The 17,280-nt window shown below is 46.1% G+C and overlaps 1 pseudogene; it reads left to right on the top strand.

The window, feature by feature from the left end:
• The first annotated feature begins 12,734 nt into the window (after positions 1-12,734).
• LOC137775216 (protein AMN1 homolog) lies at positions 12,735-13,849 on the top strand (annotated as a pseudogene).
• The last annotated feature ends 3,431 nt before the right edge of the window (positions 13,850-17,280 follow it).

Raw genomic sequence — 17,280 nt, 5'->3', positions numbered from 1 at the left:
CCCTAAAGCAGAAGACCCAGCTGTGTGGAAGGGAACCATCAGAGTCTCTAAGCCAGAGGTCAAAAGCCACTACCCACATGTTGGTCAGGGGCAAAGAGACTGACCACCAAACAAAATCATTAGAGAGTATCGACTCTTTTGGAGTGAAATTAAAGTAACAACATTCCAACATTACAATAACCAGGGCTTCCTGGCAAGCCCACACTGAGAGCCATGAACTGGGCTTCCCACAGGAGGTGGGAAGGACCTCTAGACAGGGGTCCTGGCTCTGCCCTGCCACCCACTCACTGGGTGACCTTGGGCTAGAAATTACGCCATCTAGGTGTTGACTTCATCCTTTGTAAAATGTGAAGCCAGAGACTGAGAACAGAGCCTTTCTTTGACTTCTTATAAGCATGCATCCAAAACATAGTGGAGAAATCGCAGGCTCGCAAAGGTGAAGCCACCACTTCACTCACTGCACTGTCTATGTGTTCTCCTCCCACCTCTAGACCACCTGCATCAGAATCACCTATGGAGCTGATTAAAAATACAAATTTCTGTGCTCCCTTGCCCCAGCCCTACCATTCTCACTGCTGCCAGAGTCAGGTTTTCTGGGCATGGCGCCCCAGCGTGTGCATTTTAGATCACCTCCCTGGGAGATTCTGACACAGCAGAGGTTTGAGAAGCCCCATGCCATGCTGTGTACTCCATGACCAGTTGTCTGCTGTATCTCCAGATGTCTTACATTTATTTAAGCAGATGAGAGGCAGGATGTAAGTGTGTGGTCCTGGAATCAGAATTCCCAAGTTCTGTTACCCACTAACTGTGTGACTTCAGTCTAGTTACCCAAACTCTCTGTGCTTCTGCTTCCTCACGTAAATGAGGAAAATTATAGTGTCTATCTCCTAAGCCTGTGATGAGGATTAAATGAAATAAAATATTTACAGCATTGAGAATAGTTTCTGGCACATAGTATGCACTCAGTAAATTTAAGTTGTCATGAAACAGAACAGGCTGGCAGTGGCTTATTTTTTCACTGTATTCCTAGATCCCTCCCTCCCAGGAACATACCTCACCATCACCAACTACTGCTAACATTTATTGAATCTTTTTCTTTTCTGGGCACAGTGCTAAGCTCAGTACATATTTTATCTCATTTTACCCTCTCAGCAATGGTATAAGGCAGATGGTACTATTATCTCCCATTTTATGGATAAGGAAACTGAGGGTCAGGCAGGTTATGTAACTTGCCCGAAGTCCCACAGTCAGTGAATGGTGAGGCCAGGATGTGCAGCATCCGCTTGGGTCCCCACTCCCTCTGCTCCCCTGCACCTCTACTTCCGTGGTCCCCCCGAAGGCACGCCCTGTGCCCTCGTCAGGCCCAGCCGTCTCTCGGAACCAGCTTCCTCACATCAAGCTCCGCCTTTTCTGATCCCTCCAAACCATGGTTTTCCATGCTTTGCCTCCTTGGTCTGGGGTCCTCCAAGAAAATGTCTTCTCCTCAGAGGTGTTGAATCAAACCATATTTCTCCTGCATCTTCCTGGGGAGTACCTTCAAAGCATATATCTGCCCCCAGGGGCTCCCAAACCCAAATCCCTTGCCTCGCACACAGCCACTCCGTCAACCCCCAGGTGGCCCTGCTGTCCACTGAGAGCATGCCTCCCTCTTCCCTCCCTGTCTCTGTAGCCCCTTTAGGTGGTGGAAACCTGTAGGCCTGGATGCCAGGGAAGCAAAGCCAGTCAATCTGCTCCCATCCTCCACTAAATCCTAGGTCTCAGGCCTCCCCCCCCCAGGCCTCCCTTCCGCCGCTGTCAGGGAGGCGCCTCTGACCAGGCTCCAGTCTGCTGCCCACCCGCCCACTTCTTGTCCCTGGCCCAGGGCCTGGGGCTACCATCAGGCACACAGGCCTTATCACTACACAAACACTTCCTCGTTCTCCCAATACTGTTTCTCACACAATAGGTAATCAGGGTAAACTTCCGCTGACAATTTACTGAGCAAACACTCACTATGTCCCTGCTCTACGCTAAGGCTTGTGGGGAACCCCAACCTGGTCTCCACCTTGAAGAGCCTTGAATCTGGTCAAGATGAAGCACACACAGGAGCGTCAGGCGCCCTGATGCTTTGTGGCCCAGCACACCTGGATTCTGATCCCTTTTCTGCTCTTGACTAGCTGTCCTTACGTACCTTGGAGCAAGTTACTTACCCTTTGTGAACCTGAGTTTTCTTAGCTGTGAAATGGGAATAATGCTGCCTAGGTTGGCTGTGGGAATTAACTAAGATAAGATTCGTAAAGGGCCTGGCAGAGCCCCTGAGATAATGACGTTAGCTCCTGAGTTCCTGGAGGAGGTGGTGAGGCTCTGCCAGGAGCTGGAGGAGGCTTCCTTCAGGTGGGAGAGGATCGTGGTTATAAGAATGGCTTCCTCCAGGGACTGAGTTCTGCGTTGAAAGCAAAACAGCATAAAGAATGGCTTCTTTCTCTAGTCCCTGCTCTTTTGAGGTCTAGGAATAGGTGTGGTGCCACCTTTCAGGTTTCAGTTGAGTGGTCCCGGCATACAGATCAGCCAATCAGTTAGTCAACAAGAACTCAATAGTAACTCAGATGTTGGGGAACACAGATGTAGTAGAGAACGTACTCCCGCAGTTTAACATGAGTTGGTGGCAGTGGTTGGTCATAACATGTCCATATGCAACAAGAGAACATTACGGGGGAGGCTTCCCTGGTGGCGCAGTGGTTAAGAATCCGCCTGCCAATGCAAGGGACACGGGTTCAAGCCCTGGTCTTGGAAGATCCCACATGCTGTGGAGCAACAAAGCCCGTGCGCCGCAACTACTGAGCCTGCGCTATAGAGCCCGAGAGCCACAACTACTGAGCCCGCATGCCACAACTACTGAAGCCCACACGCCTAGAGCCCGTGCTCCACAACAAGAGAAGCCACCGCAATGAGAAGACCGCACACCACAACAAAGAGTAGCCTCCGCTCGCTGCAACTAGAGAAAGCCAGCACGCAGCAACGAAGACTTAACGCAGCCAAAAATAAATAAATTAAATAAATAAATTTAAAAAAAGAAAGAGAACATTACAGGATAAGCTGATTTCCTAGGTAAGTGCTAATACTGTGGGCAGAGCCTTTAAAGGAGAGATCATCGGAGGCCTGGAGCAGTTGGGAAATTTCCCAGGGCTGAGGAGTCAGCATGCAAAATCATAGCAATGCTGGTAAAGCGATGGGCCACATGTCAGAAGAGGAGTGAAAGCGGTTCCCTCCCTAAGCCCTTGCATCAAAACATGCAAGCAAAATGGACAACCTTTCAACCTCCATGTTTGGTTTTTTTCTGAATACTTTAGGGTTTCTTCGTGCTCTGGAAATATGGTTGAGGAAGAGAAAAGAGAGGCCAGAAGAGGCTGGGCACTGGTAGAGGGCACCCAGGGGGCAGAGGCCACAGAGTGATGGGCAATGGGTAGCAGGAATTGGAGAGCTGGCTCCTGGCCTCAAATGGGGTGACTTGGGGAAAAGGTGATGCTGATTATCCCTCTACTGAAGGAAGGTTCTAGAGAAGGGCACCAAGAGGGAGCATGGTACAGTGGTAGATGAAGGCTGAGCCCTGGGCACTGATCTGCCGTGTGACCTTGGCCAAGTTACTTTACCTCTTTGAACCTCAGTTGCCTAATCTCTCAATGAGAAGAACAGCATCTGTTCCGTGGAGCTTTTGTGAGGACTGTAAATTATAGAACACAAAGCCTGCCAGAATGTAGTTGATCAAGTTCCCTTCCCCCTTCTCAAGCTTCTAGGAATGCCCCAGAAATACAAAACTGACTATATTTAGTGTCTGGCTCCCTCCCCCGCCCACCCGTAGTTAAGTTAGAATTAAGCTACTTATGCTAAAGCCCCTTCCAGTTCTCAAATTCTCTGGTAGCACGTGTGGACTGGGTGGGAGAGGACAGTCATCAATTCACCTCCTGGTCACGTGTTGGCCACTGCTGCCACAAAGCTGGGCTCTGAGCAGCCTACACAGTGTCCTTGGGTGCAAGAGCCTGTTAGATGGGGCCCTGCAGGGGTGGGAAGGGAGGGTGGCCAGAAGCCTGACAACTCCTTCTTTCCTATCCAACGTTTCCATATTTCCTTCATTCCCCTATGCCAAAATTTGCCTTGGGTGATGGTGGGTGTGGCGTGCAACAATGGGGGTGAAGGTGGGGGTTGGGTAGAAGAAAGAGAGTTGCTGACTGGCCCCCCAAGAGTGGGTGTACAGGGAAGCTACCCAGGGGCTGATTTTTAGCCCGCTCTGAAAAAGAACATCGTAGTAATGGGACGTCCAACACTGGAAAGGTGTCTCAGGGAGCAGAGAGAGCTTGGGCCCTGGAGAGTTCACCCAGCCACAATGATTCTCAACTCTGAATATATCCCGGAGAGTTTTGTTAAAAAAAAAAAAAAAAAAAAATCCCATTAACCTGACCCCATCTTTGAGATTCTGATTCTCTTGGCCTGTAGTGGTGGCTGTGGATCCTTGAAATTTTGTTAGTAATGCCCCCAGCTGATTGTGCAGGTGGGGATGAGGACCTGTGTTCCCCAGGCTGGTGACCCCCCCAGGCATTCCTGCATATGCATCTCTGGGCCAGAGCTCCTCTGCCCTCCTTTCTAACTCTGGGAGTCCACGTGTCTGGGGTGATGTGTTGTAGTCACGTGGACTTGCTTCCATCCTGGCCTCTTGTAATCCACTGAGACACAGCAGCCAGAGTGATACTTTTTAAACATAAAATCGGATCCTATTCTTTTCCCACTTCAGCATCTCTGCCCTCTGCCTGGGGTGCTCTTCCGTGGTCTGGTTCCAGGTTGGCTCCTCCTTGTCCTCTGGATCTCACAGGCCCCCTCTTCAGAGAAGTCTTCCCTCACCTGCCCAGTCCACGTGGCACTCCTCCGCCACACCTACGCCTCCCTGTCACATCACTCCCTTACTAGAAAGTAGGACCCATGAGAAAAGTGAACTTGTCTAACTGGTTTAATCACAGTGCCTGGCGCAAATGGATTCTCAATAACTATTTGTTGAACAAATGAATGAATATGTAGATAGAATATGTTTATATATTAAAATCACTTGGTTTTATGTACATGTACCAGTATATAATGTGATTAGAGGTCTGGAGTGGAAATTAACAGATGTTACTAGGGAAGAGGACATTGGAGGAGAAGGGAAAGGAACATTTATGGAGCACAGACTCAGAACAAGGCACTGGGCTTGGCTTTTCATACATTTGATCCTCATAGCAAAATTCCAATGATCCACAGCCACCACGGACCAACAGAATCAGAATCTTGGAGATGGGGGACAGTGTTATTGTCCCCATTCCACAGATAAAGAAACTGAGACTAAGGGAGGGAAAATAACTTGCTTGAAGTTAAACTACTAACAAGTGCCAGAGTAGGACATAAACCCCAGTTTATTGGACTCCAAGGTTGTCTTGTTCATTGCATCATTCTTGAAGGAGTAATTACCTTAATCATTACCTCTCTCCACTATCAGGGAATATAAAATCTCTGGTGAATGTGGCCCCAGATAGCAATGGCTAGTTGGTGACTGGAGCTAATAATGTTAGCAGAGGGAGCAGGACAGATAAGGAGGGGAAAGAGAATTTACTGATAGTCTTGCCACCAGTTAAGTTATTTTTTGTTAAGATCAGTTAAGAATTTTTTGTTTAAAAAAAAATTATAGACTTCTTGATTTAAGTTCCCAGAACTGAGCACTTATGAGTAAGGTTTCGTGGGTCAACAGGATGTCTTGATGGTACAAATAACCCTTCTGAACACCCAAAGGCATAACTCAGAGGATTATAATATATAAATCCAGGAGCATTTGGCCTCATTGAGCATCAGTTGGGCCCTCTATCTTAAACTTCCAAAGCTAATTTCTAGCCAAAGGAATAGGATATGTCCTTTAGTATATACTTTTAAAAATATCCCCAGAACTTGGTTGATACCCAGATTCTCTGTAATCTTAGTCTCTGGGAAGTATTTCTGCTCTGAGCCACAGGATGCCTTTTCTTACTTTTAAATGTCAGAGCTAGTTCTCAATTAAATCTGATCGAAATACGTCAAGCCATCTGGCATAGGACACAAATGAGTTAGACCTCGTTCTTGCCCATAAAATGCCAACAGTCACATAGCTAGCTCCCAGGGGGTTGTTACACAGGGGCTTAAGCTTAGTTAGGGAAGGGCCATTAAGTGAGATATAAACACAATGTGGAGAATCTGTAACACAGGATGAGAAGTTAACCTGCTTCATTCTGTAGATGATGGGGAGCTGTATCATTTAGGGCTCTTTAGTTTCAGAAGACTCTAGGTTAGCTGAAATGAAAAAGAGGACAATCTATTGGAAGGACATTGGAAAGTTTACAGAATTGAAGGAAGAGCTGACCAAGCGAGAGGGGGTCTCCAGAGGATGAATCTATGACTCAACTTCAAACCTCTCATCCCTGAATCCCCACTCAAAGTTTAAATTCCCTGGACAGAGTCTGATTGGCTTAGCTTGGGTCATGTGCTCACCACAGAGGCTTTGGGACTGACTGTGCTACAGAATCCTGCAGAACAGGGAAAGGGAGAGATGGAAGAGATGCCAAAGGAAGAGATGCCAGCCTGACAGACCAGACAAGACATGTAGGCTCTAGTAGCCATTGAGTGCTTCTGAGCACAGAAATAATGTGATTAACTTAGATTGCATGTCACTAGGTGTTTGAATCAATAGTTTTGTTTGATCCTCATAACAACCCAGTAATGTGGGCACATTTATTAACCCCTATTTTTAAAGATGAGGAAAAGTGCAGTTTTGAGAGGTTACATGATGACTTTTCCCAAGAAGGAAAGCTCTTTTTGGACACTAAATCCTATTTCTCTTTACTGTATGATTTTCCTGTCCTTTGGAGTCATTGGTTTGGCTCTAAAGTGTTTTAAGATAAGAGAGAGGCATGAAATGTGTTAGCGAGGTTTCAGTGTCAACCAACATGGAAGAAGTGAACCAGGCTGGGCCCATGGGGAATGAAAGGAAGCAACGAGACACGAGTCACAAGGTCTCAAAAAGTAGTTTGAAAAGTTGACTGAACATTGGAATTGTCAAGGCAGCTTGTTAAAAACACCAATCCCGAGAGTCCAACTCTGACCTGAACCAGAATGCTCTCTGGGTGGTGACTGGGAATCTACAATCTTAAAGCACCCACCTATCCTATGGTGGTTATCATTTTGCCATATGTAAGTATATAAATGAACATGTTGCACACCTTCAACGTACACAATGTTATATGTCAATTATATCTCAATAAAGCTGGAAAAAAATTTGAAACACGCATCCATCCCCCATTTAGGTGATCATTCTGTAGCCAGCTGGACACTGGTCTATAGACCAGCATTTAGAAATCACTGACCTATTAGACCCTGTTTTCTAAATGTCCTGTAATCCAGTTTCTTGTCTTATCTCTCTGCTGCTGCAGTTAAGCTTTATCAAGGTATAGCTTTTGAGTAGTTGCAATTTGTACTCATTACATTTAGCGTCATACATATCTGCAGTATCTGAGGTCTGAGGGATGAAAACAAGGACAGAGAAGTAGGGTGGCTCCTGGCTGTCCCCTTATTTTGTTAGTGTGTCTGGGGTTTGTGGCTTTTGACAGGGACCCTTGGGAGATGACTTTGCCAGCTTTCCCTTTGAGAATAATCCTGGGTTCTTACCCTCCCTCTCACTGTAGTAAGTCTCCATAACAAACACACCCAAGTCTGGTATTTCTGAACTTATGGTTCTGTGCTGAATACATGCTGTTCCTGGAGCCAGGCTCATTCTGCAATCTCTCCTCCCCACCCCACCCTTTGGTTCCACTGATGGGCTGATCCAGCCTTGACGTGTGATAACCTGAAGGTTCTGGGTGTTCTCTCTGTGACGTTCCAGAGGAATATAGACTTTCCAGCATATCTGGAGTCAAAAAGAATGGTGATCTTTGGGATGGGGCCTGGTACAGGTTGGAGCACAGGATTTATGGTCTCAAGTTGCTTCCCCTCATTCATACAGTGAGGGGACTCAAGAAAGAGCTACTAGGAAAGGGTTTTCCAAACCTCAGTCGCTTGAATACCATCTCCGTGGTTTTTGCCAAATCTGTGTGCCATCTATCTATTATTTCCTTCCTATTTTTCATTAAATTAAGTAACATATTTTGCTGGAGTGCTCACAATCCACTCTAGCCTTCCCATAAGCAATATATTCATGAAGTCACTGATTCATGAAATCAGGTTTGATATGCTACCTGTCCATTTTCTTCTAGAACATTTTAAAATAAATATGCATGCATTAAAACTGTGTAAATGTTCACTCATGTACTATCTAAAATCCTCCCATAGAGGGAGGTATACGTATCATTAGAGGTATATGCATCACACCTTGGGAACATTATCCTAGAAAAGCCCATGTGCTAAGAGGCATGTAGTTCCAGACCCCTCAATTCAACACAGTTTGGACGTCAACCCTAAGAATATTTTTTGAGAGTCTATCTAGTGAAAAACTATGCTTTTATATCCTCTTGCTGCAGAAGTTAAGGTTCAGAGCAAGAAACAGAAGCCACTCAAGGTATTTTAAACCAGAAGAAAATTAATAATTTTATAATTTTCTGAAGGGTTAGAGGACTGAGCTCCCTCTTGGAATGAAAACCAGAGCACTGCAGAACTGACCTGCCAGGGGAACTATGACTCCTCCATAACCAGAAGGCTACTAATGAGACTGCTCGATTTAAGAATTCACCACCATGGCTGTAATCCAGGGATCAGGTACCATCTCTGCCACCTCTGCCCCAAGTTCCACTTGACACTCATGGATCTGGAAATTGAACACTGGACTGCTGCTGCTGTAGATGTCCACATGGCTTTGACATTGCTCTTCAGCAGACATAACCAAAGCATCAGAAAGGTGCCCCCTGACTCTCTTCTGCCATTTAAATCTCTCACGAGTGCACTTAATGGATGGAGCCTAATGTGCATCATCCAGAACCCTAGCCACGAGGGATTTGGAGAAACAAAGTTTATAGCTCTCTCGCTTTTAAGAAGACCCAGTAAAAAGTGGAACTGGATGCTGAAAGCCAATTAATCTCACCTAATACATTACCTGTCAGTGGCAGCTCTGCTGCTGATTCCCAGTGAACTAAGGAATCACTGAGCCAAAGGAAAAAACCAAGATCAATGTAGGTTGTTAACCAACAGTTGCTCTTTTGTGAATTGGAGGTGTCTCTGTGTGTGTGTGAGTGTGTGTAAAGGCGGGTTTTGTGTAATCTGAAAGTATACATTTGAAAACGTACTGGCTAAGTCAATAAAAAGTGACCTTGGTAGCACAAATTGACATGCCATGCCGAAAACCTCAATGGCTACTCACCGCCTGTGGAAGGGAAGTCCGGTAATTGCCTCCTGTTCTATGCCTTTTATCAGTTGGCCTTGACACCCAGCATGTTCTGAGACAGGACTCGACTCTAGTCAAAAAGGTCTGGTAATTGACAACAAGCCCCAAACCGTCCTCCTCCCTGCCTTTCCTGTCAACAGGGCTCTGCTTGGAAAACAGTTTCTTCTTCTCTACTTACCTGAATCTTAATCTTCCTTCAAGGCCCAGTTCTGTGCTTCTTCGCTTTCTAAAACAGGCTTTGCTCTCTCACTCTCTGCTCCCTCTTTAGTAAAAACTACTCCCCTCAGTTGGGACCTGATTTCCACCCTCCTAGGCTCCCTTTCTGGTCTTCCCCTCCCTGTAACCCACTAGGGGAAGTGCTGCAACCCTGTGCTCTCCCTATGCTTGGCAAATCCACCCACAGCATGTGAAACCACCTCCCATTTCACTGCCCTGGAAAGAAAAAGACTTGGGAGGAGGGTGGTCTTGAGTTAAGGACTGAATCTGGTAGATCCTTACAAGTGGTGACACCAAAGCTTTAGCCAAATCATCAGCTGTGCAAAAGAAAACCTGGAGCTGTTGAAAATGGAATTGCTCTGTATATGATAAAGGGAGACATGGGGTTGGCTTCTGAGAGGCAGGAAGAGGTAAAGTAGTGCAGGATGGGAAGCTGGAGAGAGGAGAGAGAGCCAATCATCATGAAGGACCTCTAAGGAAAGAAATGCTTAGTGCTCTTGGGGGGATGATAGGGTGCATGTCTCAAACCTTGGTAAGGTCTCCTGCTCCCACCAAGGCCACAGTGAGTGGCTTTTTGGACCAAGACTGAAATGGGACTGAGCTCCAGATCTGGGCTGTCATGGAACAGAACAGAGACCCTTCACAGGGATGGCAAGAAGATTCACAGACTGACTTAGTTCAGGGGAAGGAGGCGCTTGGCCCCAGAAGTAACCATGACCACCAGAATCTTTCAAGAGATCAGATAAACCATGGGGTTTATGTGTGTGCAATCGCTGACTGTGTGCAATCAGAATGGTGCAAGGGCACCCCTCCCGGGAGCTCATCAGAAGGCAGACTCCACTTCCACACTCACCATAAGCCTCATGTGGAACCAATACCTGCCAGTTAGGATTCCAAAACTCCATCTGATTCCTAGCTCCTGTAGTAGACAGAATTTCTAAAATGGTCCCTGACCCCACCTCCACCCCCCACAGAGAGCCTAATCTCTGCCTATGATGAGACATGACTCCTGTGATTATGGCATGTTATATGGCACAGTTGACCTTAAGACAGAGAGATTATCCAGGTGGGCCTGATCTAATCACATGGTCCCTTAGGAGCAGAGAGTTTTCTCGGCTGGCAGCAGAAGAGGATGTTGGAAATTCAGGGCATGAGGGAGATTTGATACACTGTTGATGGCGCTGAAGATATAAGGGGCCACTTGAGAAAGAATGTGGGTGGTGTCTAGGAGCAGACAGTGGTCGACCCTGGCTGGCAGCCAGCAAGGAAACTGGGACCTCAGTTCTACAGCCACAAGGAACTGGATTTTGCCAATACCTGGATGAATTTGGAAGTGGGTTCCTCCCCAGGGCCTCCAGATAAGAGCCCAGCTTGGTTGACACCTTAACCTCAGCCTTGCGAGAACCTAAGCAGAGAGCCCAACCAAGCCTGCTGGGCTTCTGACCTACAGAACTGTCAGCTAATACATGGGTTTCATTTTGAGCCACTAAGTTTGTGGTGATTTGTTATGCAGCAGTAAAAAATGAATACACCCCCTGTCCCCTGCCTAGTGTTGACCTCGGCATCACCTTCTGGCCCTATGGGCCTCATGCATCCTTTTATTATAGGATGATTTAGTTGGGACCCCTTTTCTTACCCACTCAATATTTGTCACACTCTACTGACCCTATGTGAACGCAGGTCTAGCCTCCCTTGGACTGTTCCATCTGGGGGATCCTTGAGCTGTACCTGCAAGGCCTCTGGTGTACTGTGCATCTTTTTCCCTCCAGTTGTTTAGGTAATTGCAACATTTAACTGACCTGGACTAGAGTCCCATATCTAATGGGACCATGACATTTATTACCTATATGCCCAACACCTAGCACAGTGCCTAGCACATAGTTGGTGCTCAATAATATTGTTGATGATGCTGGTGAATACAGAGAGAAGGAAATCTCTGGATCATTCCCATCACACATTCCCAGTGTTGGCATTTGGTGCTCCAGCCATGTTGCACTATGTGCAGTTCCCAGGAGACACCATGGTCTCCCTTGCCTCTGAGTTCCTCCACCCCTAACCTGATTTTCCTCTGCCCTCACCCCCTGTACCTTCCTCCCTCTTTCAACTGGCTAACTCTTCTTATTTTTCAGCTCCCAGCTTAAATATGACATTGTAATTGTCATTTGGCTTGTCTTAAATCCCTACTAGGTGGTCGTATGTTCTATGATGGTGAGATATGCTTCCCTTTTTCTTTTGTGACTCCAGCACGTTTATAGTGTAGGTTCTCAGTAAACATTTGTGGAATGGCCATGCCTCTTCATCACCTGGGAATCCTGTTACGGTGCAGATTCTGATTCTTATATCTGGGTGGGGCCTGAGATTCTGCATTTCTAACAAACTCCAGGTGATACTGATGCTGCTGGTCCATGGACCACACTTTGAGTAGCGAGGTAATAAATAGGGTAGAGACTCCCACCATTACCCCTTTGCGGCAAAAAGTGTGCATTTGAGAGAAGCTGAACAAGGTTTAGGGTGCAAATAATGGCCAGGGGACAAAATTTCCCCTGTCATTGCTAAGCCGGCTGACTCATTGACAGAGATGGAGCCAATAACCTTGGCCTTATTAACAACTGAGCTAACTGCCACAGACCAATAAATAACAACATTTGGCTGATTTGCATTTCAAAATTGTTTCCTTCCCTTGTTCACACTCTACAGCAGGTGCTAATGAACCATGAAGTGTCTGAAGCATTGGCAGCAAGGAAGAAAAGAGGCAGAGTTGACCCATGCCTAACAAATAATGATCCTTAAAAAACAAGAGCTACAAAATTCAATGTGGTATTCTGGATTGGATCCTGGAACAGAAAAAAGATATTAGCAGAAAAACTGGTGAAATCAGAATAAAGTACGGAGTTTAGTTAATAGTAATGTACCAGTGTTAGTTTCTTAGTTCTGACAAATGTACTGTTAGGAGAAACTGGGCAAGGGATATATAGAAACTCTCTGTATTATCTATGTAAGTTTTCTGTAAATCAAAAATTAGTCAAAAACAGCGTCTCGCGCGGGGCAGGAGTTGACAGACGGTCTCTGGCTGGATTTCGGCGGCCCGGGACCGCGGAAGAGGCTCCCGAGGGCGGCCGCGATGCCGAGCCCGCAGAGGATGCCTTTGGTGCTTCATGAAGAATATTTCTAGATATATCACAGACGTTAAGCCTTTGCCACCCAACATAAAAGATAGACTGTTCAAAATAATGAGCGTGCAGGGGCAGATAACAAATTCAAATATCAGTGAGATTTTACATCCTGAGTCCAAACTCTAGATCTACGAAGCTGTGATATTTCAGATACTGCTCTCCCGCACATATGTAACTGCCGAAAACTGAAGAAGTTAAATTTAAATTCCTCAGAAGAAAACAGAATTTCCATAACTTCAAAAGGAATAAAAGCTGTGGATTCACCTTGTTCTTACCTGCACGAAGCTTCTTTGAAAAGATGCTTCAATCTCACTGATGAAGGAGTCCTTGCTCTTGCACTCAATTGCCGGCTGCTAAAGTTAGGGACTTCCCTCGTGGCGCAGCGGTTAAAAATCTGCCTGCCAGTGCAGGGGACACGGGTTCGAGCCCTGGTCCGGGGGAGATCCCACATGCCGCGGAGCAACTAAGCCCGTGCGCAGCAACTACTGAGCCCGCACTCTAGAGCCCGTGAGCCACAACTACTGAGCCCGCGTGCTGCAACTACTGAAGCCTGCACGCCTGAGCCCGTGCTCTGCAACAAGAGAAGCCACCGCAATGAGAAGCCCGCGCACCGCAACGAAGAGTAGCCCCCGCTCGCAGCAACTAGAGAAAGCCCGCACAGAGCAGCGAAGACCCAATGCAGCCAAAAATAAATAAACGAAATTAAAAAAAAAAAAAAAGATCATTGATTTAGGTGGCTGCTTAGATATTACTGACGTGTCCTTGCAGACATTAGGAGAAAGCTGCCCATTTTTGCAGAGTTGATTTTTCAGCTACTCAGGTATCTCACAGTGGTGTGGTTGTGCTTGTTGGTGGACCTAGTGCCAAGAAATTAGAGGAAACTCATATGGGGTATTGTGTGAATGTGACTGATGAGGCTGTAGAAGCTGTCCTTACTTGCTGTCCTCAGATATGTATATTACTCTTCCACGGATGCCCGCTGATAACAGACCATTCGCGAGAAGTCTTGGAGCAATTAGTAGGTCCAAACAAACTAAAGCAAGTGATGTGGACTGTATATTGATGCTTATTGAAGCTTATCAAAGCTATGATCTTCATACTACTTTCCCAGGAAACAATGATGTAGAGATTGGCTTTCCAATAATATGATTTATGCTTTGAAGTTAACCAGACTCTTAAACATTTTAATAGTGCTATTATTTCTAAGTTTGTTTGAGGAGTGATAGTTCTTGAAATGGCAATCCTAGCATGCCCTCTGATGTATTTGGGGAGGGTAATGTGTTTGTTTCTTAAATAACGAAGTTTTAAATTACCTGTTTTCCCTGGAAATTTCCTTCTCCTATCTAGATATTTGAACTGCTATAAGAGAAGTTTACCAATATGGATAAACATTAGGAGAATTCTAAGTAAAGGTATTTTTAAAAGCAAAAAAAAAAAAAAGTCAAAAATAAAAAGTTTATTAAAAGAATCAAGAGCTAGACTGTATTGGTTTTCTTTACTTTGCATAATGGTATTATAAGTTTCTGAAAATGTAAAAAAATTGCCATTGACTTAATAAAAAATTGGAAATGTGTGCTCATGGGAAAAAATCTCCAACTAAAACTCAGTAGCAATCAAGGAAAGAGTTAGAGGATGGCTGGTCCCAACGGCACACCTGCAAGGTAGCATACCAGTGATACCTACACTCCAAATTGCTTTGCCATACATCATGACTCCAAGATATTCTGACTGCTGTTTTCTCCTGATTCCCACCTTCATTTATTCAGCATATCAGGAGTTTCTTCCATTCTTGAGAATCTCTTGATTCTACACTCAGAATTCAGGGTATCTTTGTTTGTTTGTGCAACAATATTATCTTAAAGACTTGGTCATGGTGTCACATTTTACCTCAACTGTGTTTGCTTATATACCAGAGATTCTAAGCCTGGTGAGGCCATGGACTTGAACTGATCCATCATTGCATGTCCAGCACCTGACTCTTAACTGGGCAAATAATTATTTGTTGGATGGATGAATAAAGGAGATGCTTCAGCATTTGAAGTGAATTCTTGCCTGAAAAACACAAATTTTCCAATGATATTTCATTATGTAAATATATCCCTTTGATGGAACTTGATGAAACTTGCAAGGCCTTCAGGTCTTGTAAAGAAACATCATCAGGCCTTTTTCCAACTCTGGTGAATTCATGGAAAGTCATGAAGATCCTATTAACTCTTATGGAAACTATGGCTTTAACTAAAACAGTGTAGAATGAGTGTGCTCTGGTCTCAAGGGGCTGCTCCCTGGGATCTGCACTGAGGCCCAGGGTCTGAGCTGGCCACAGAGGTATGGTCAGTTGCTGTGCTGTCTAAGGTTTATGTATGCATTGCTTTGTCTGTCCTGCAGTACCTGCTTCCCTAAGTAAGCTGCTCTGCTCCCACTCCAATGTGCTAGGAAAGGAACTCACAGTTCGTCTGTCTCCCTGGTAGGCCTGTGGCCCCTGCCAGGCCAATCAGAGACTTCTCTGTGGTTTTTAAAGCTTGAAGCTGGAGGAGAATTGGCCTTTGCCTTTTAGAGCATGGAATTGGGAGGAGGTGATGCAAGGGCAGGTGTCAGCCTCCTTCCCTGTCACATGGAGAAAATCTACAGAAGGATAGAGGGGCCTCAGTCAAGATACAGAAATGCAAAGAGAAAAAGAAACCTAATATCCACGGTTAAGGGTCTGAGTCCAATTGCACTTTAGGCCACCTCATTCCCTGAACTTCCCGGTTATGAGAGCCAACAAATGCCCTTTTTCCTTAGGCAGATTTGGGTTTTTGTCAGTTGCCATGGAGAGTTCTGCCATGGAGAGTTCTATAATCCTGGAGAAACGTGTGCAATTTCCTTCCCACACTTAATGGGGACTAGTACCAGCTCAGCCAGGGAAACAGCTCTGTGGGCCTCTGCTTGGACAGAGTGCTGTGGCAGAGAAGGCCAGTTGCCCTCCCCAAACTCAGGCTCTCCCTTCCCTTGCAGACACTGTCACTGGGGGATTGGCACCTCACACCCAGACTCTACTTCCCATCTCCTCCTACGTTTAGGTGGGAACGCATGGTAAGCTCTCACCAAGGGAATGTGAGGGGAAGTGACATGTGTCAATTCCAGGCTGGAAGGCAGTGAAGAAGCAGGGGTTCCTCACCATTCTCTCCTTTTTGCTGCCCATTAGCTGGATAAAGAGGGTTCTGAGACCTTCAAGGATAGCAGAGCCACAGTTGGAAGGAGGCTTGGTCCTGCCTTAAGGCCAGGAAAACTCCCCTTTGACTGTTATGTGAGTGAGAAATAAACTTCTATGGTGTAAGCCACTGAAATGTTGGGGATTTGTTTGATACAGCAGCTAGCACCACTCTAGTACATTTCCAAGAGCTGGCTGGCGCTGGGTTTAGTTGAAGATTCTGTAAGTACGAAGATTCACAGGCAAAGCTTAAGAGAGAGAGGCCCAGAGGTGAAACAAGAGCTGAATTCTATGGTCAAGTCCAAGGGATGATTTCAAGGATGGAAACAGAAGACAAAGTCGGATGGTCCAGCTACCAGGTTGGCCCTGAAAGAAGTAGTGAGTGGGGAATTAGAGCAGGGGCAGATACGAGGTGAGAGCCAACCAAGCGGGATGCCTCTGGCTTGGTTTTTGTGGCTGCCAGCAGCGTGGAACATGGGTGGGTCTTCCTGGTGTAGAGGGCCAGGGGCGGGGTGGGCAGGAAGCACAGGTAGCCTGAGGGAATGGTGCCAGGTGTCAAACCAGGGGGATGAGTAGAATCCACAAACAGGAAGTCAGTCATGACATCAGAACCTTCAAGTCCTGGGAACATGTCGGGATGTAGAACAGGAAGCAGGTCAAGGCAAGTGGTTTAGAACTAATGACAGAGCTATTTTGGAAGCCTCGTTCTCCGTGGAGTCTTGGGATGGGCCTGGTAGGTAAAGGAAAGGGAGGCAGCAGGCCAGGTGGGGATGGGGCCAAAGGACCAGCACACACCCTATCCAAAGGGGGCAGCTGTTGCTCAGCTCCTGCAGATCATTGCAGTGTGGACGTGCAACCCAGTGTCTTCAGATCCTCCAATTTTTCAAGAAAAGCAGGAAATCCGGATTTTTTTTTTTCTTTTTGGTGGGGCGGGGGGGGGGGGAGTGAAATCTCCTGATTTTTAAATGCTGGCAACTAATTCAAAAATTTGAAAAACAGCCTGTAGGCCAAAGAAAACACATTCACAGTCTGAATTGGCTCACAGGCTGCCAGCTTTGGGCCTCCGGCTTAAAGGAAATGGGCAGAAACAAAAACATGTAAAAAACAAAACCAGAAAACATGAAAATCATTCATAGTTTCCCCTGATTTCCAAACACCACAAGATACTACTAGAAGAAGAGCTTTGCTACCACCGCTCACAAAACCACAATATGTTTGGCCTTCAGAAAAGCTATGGGCTTCTGGAAAGCTATGGGCTTCTGCCAGAGAAGTACCTTGTAGTTCCCCAAATCTGTTGCAGTTTT

The sequence above is a fragment of the Eschrichtius robustus genome, chromosome 1 (genome assembly GCF_028021215.1).
Source record: "Eschrichtius robustus isolate mEscRob2 chromosome 1, mEscRob2.pri, whole genome shotgun sequence".
Classification (NCBI taxonomy): Eukaryota; Metazoa; Chordata; class Mammalia; order Artiodactyla; family Eschrichtiidae; genus Eschrichtius; species Eschrichtius robustus.
This window is presented reverse-complemented; position numbering and strand designations above follow the sequence as displayed.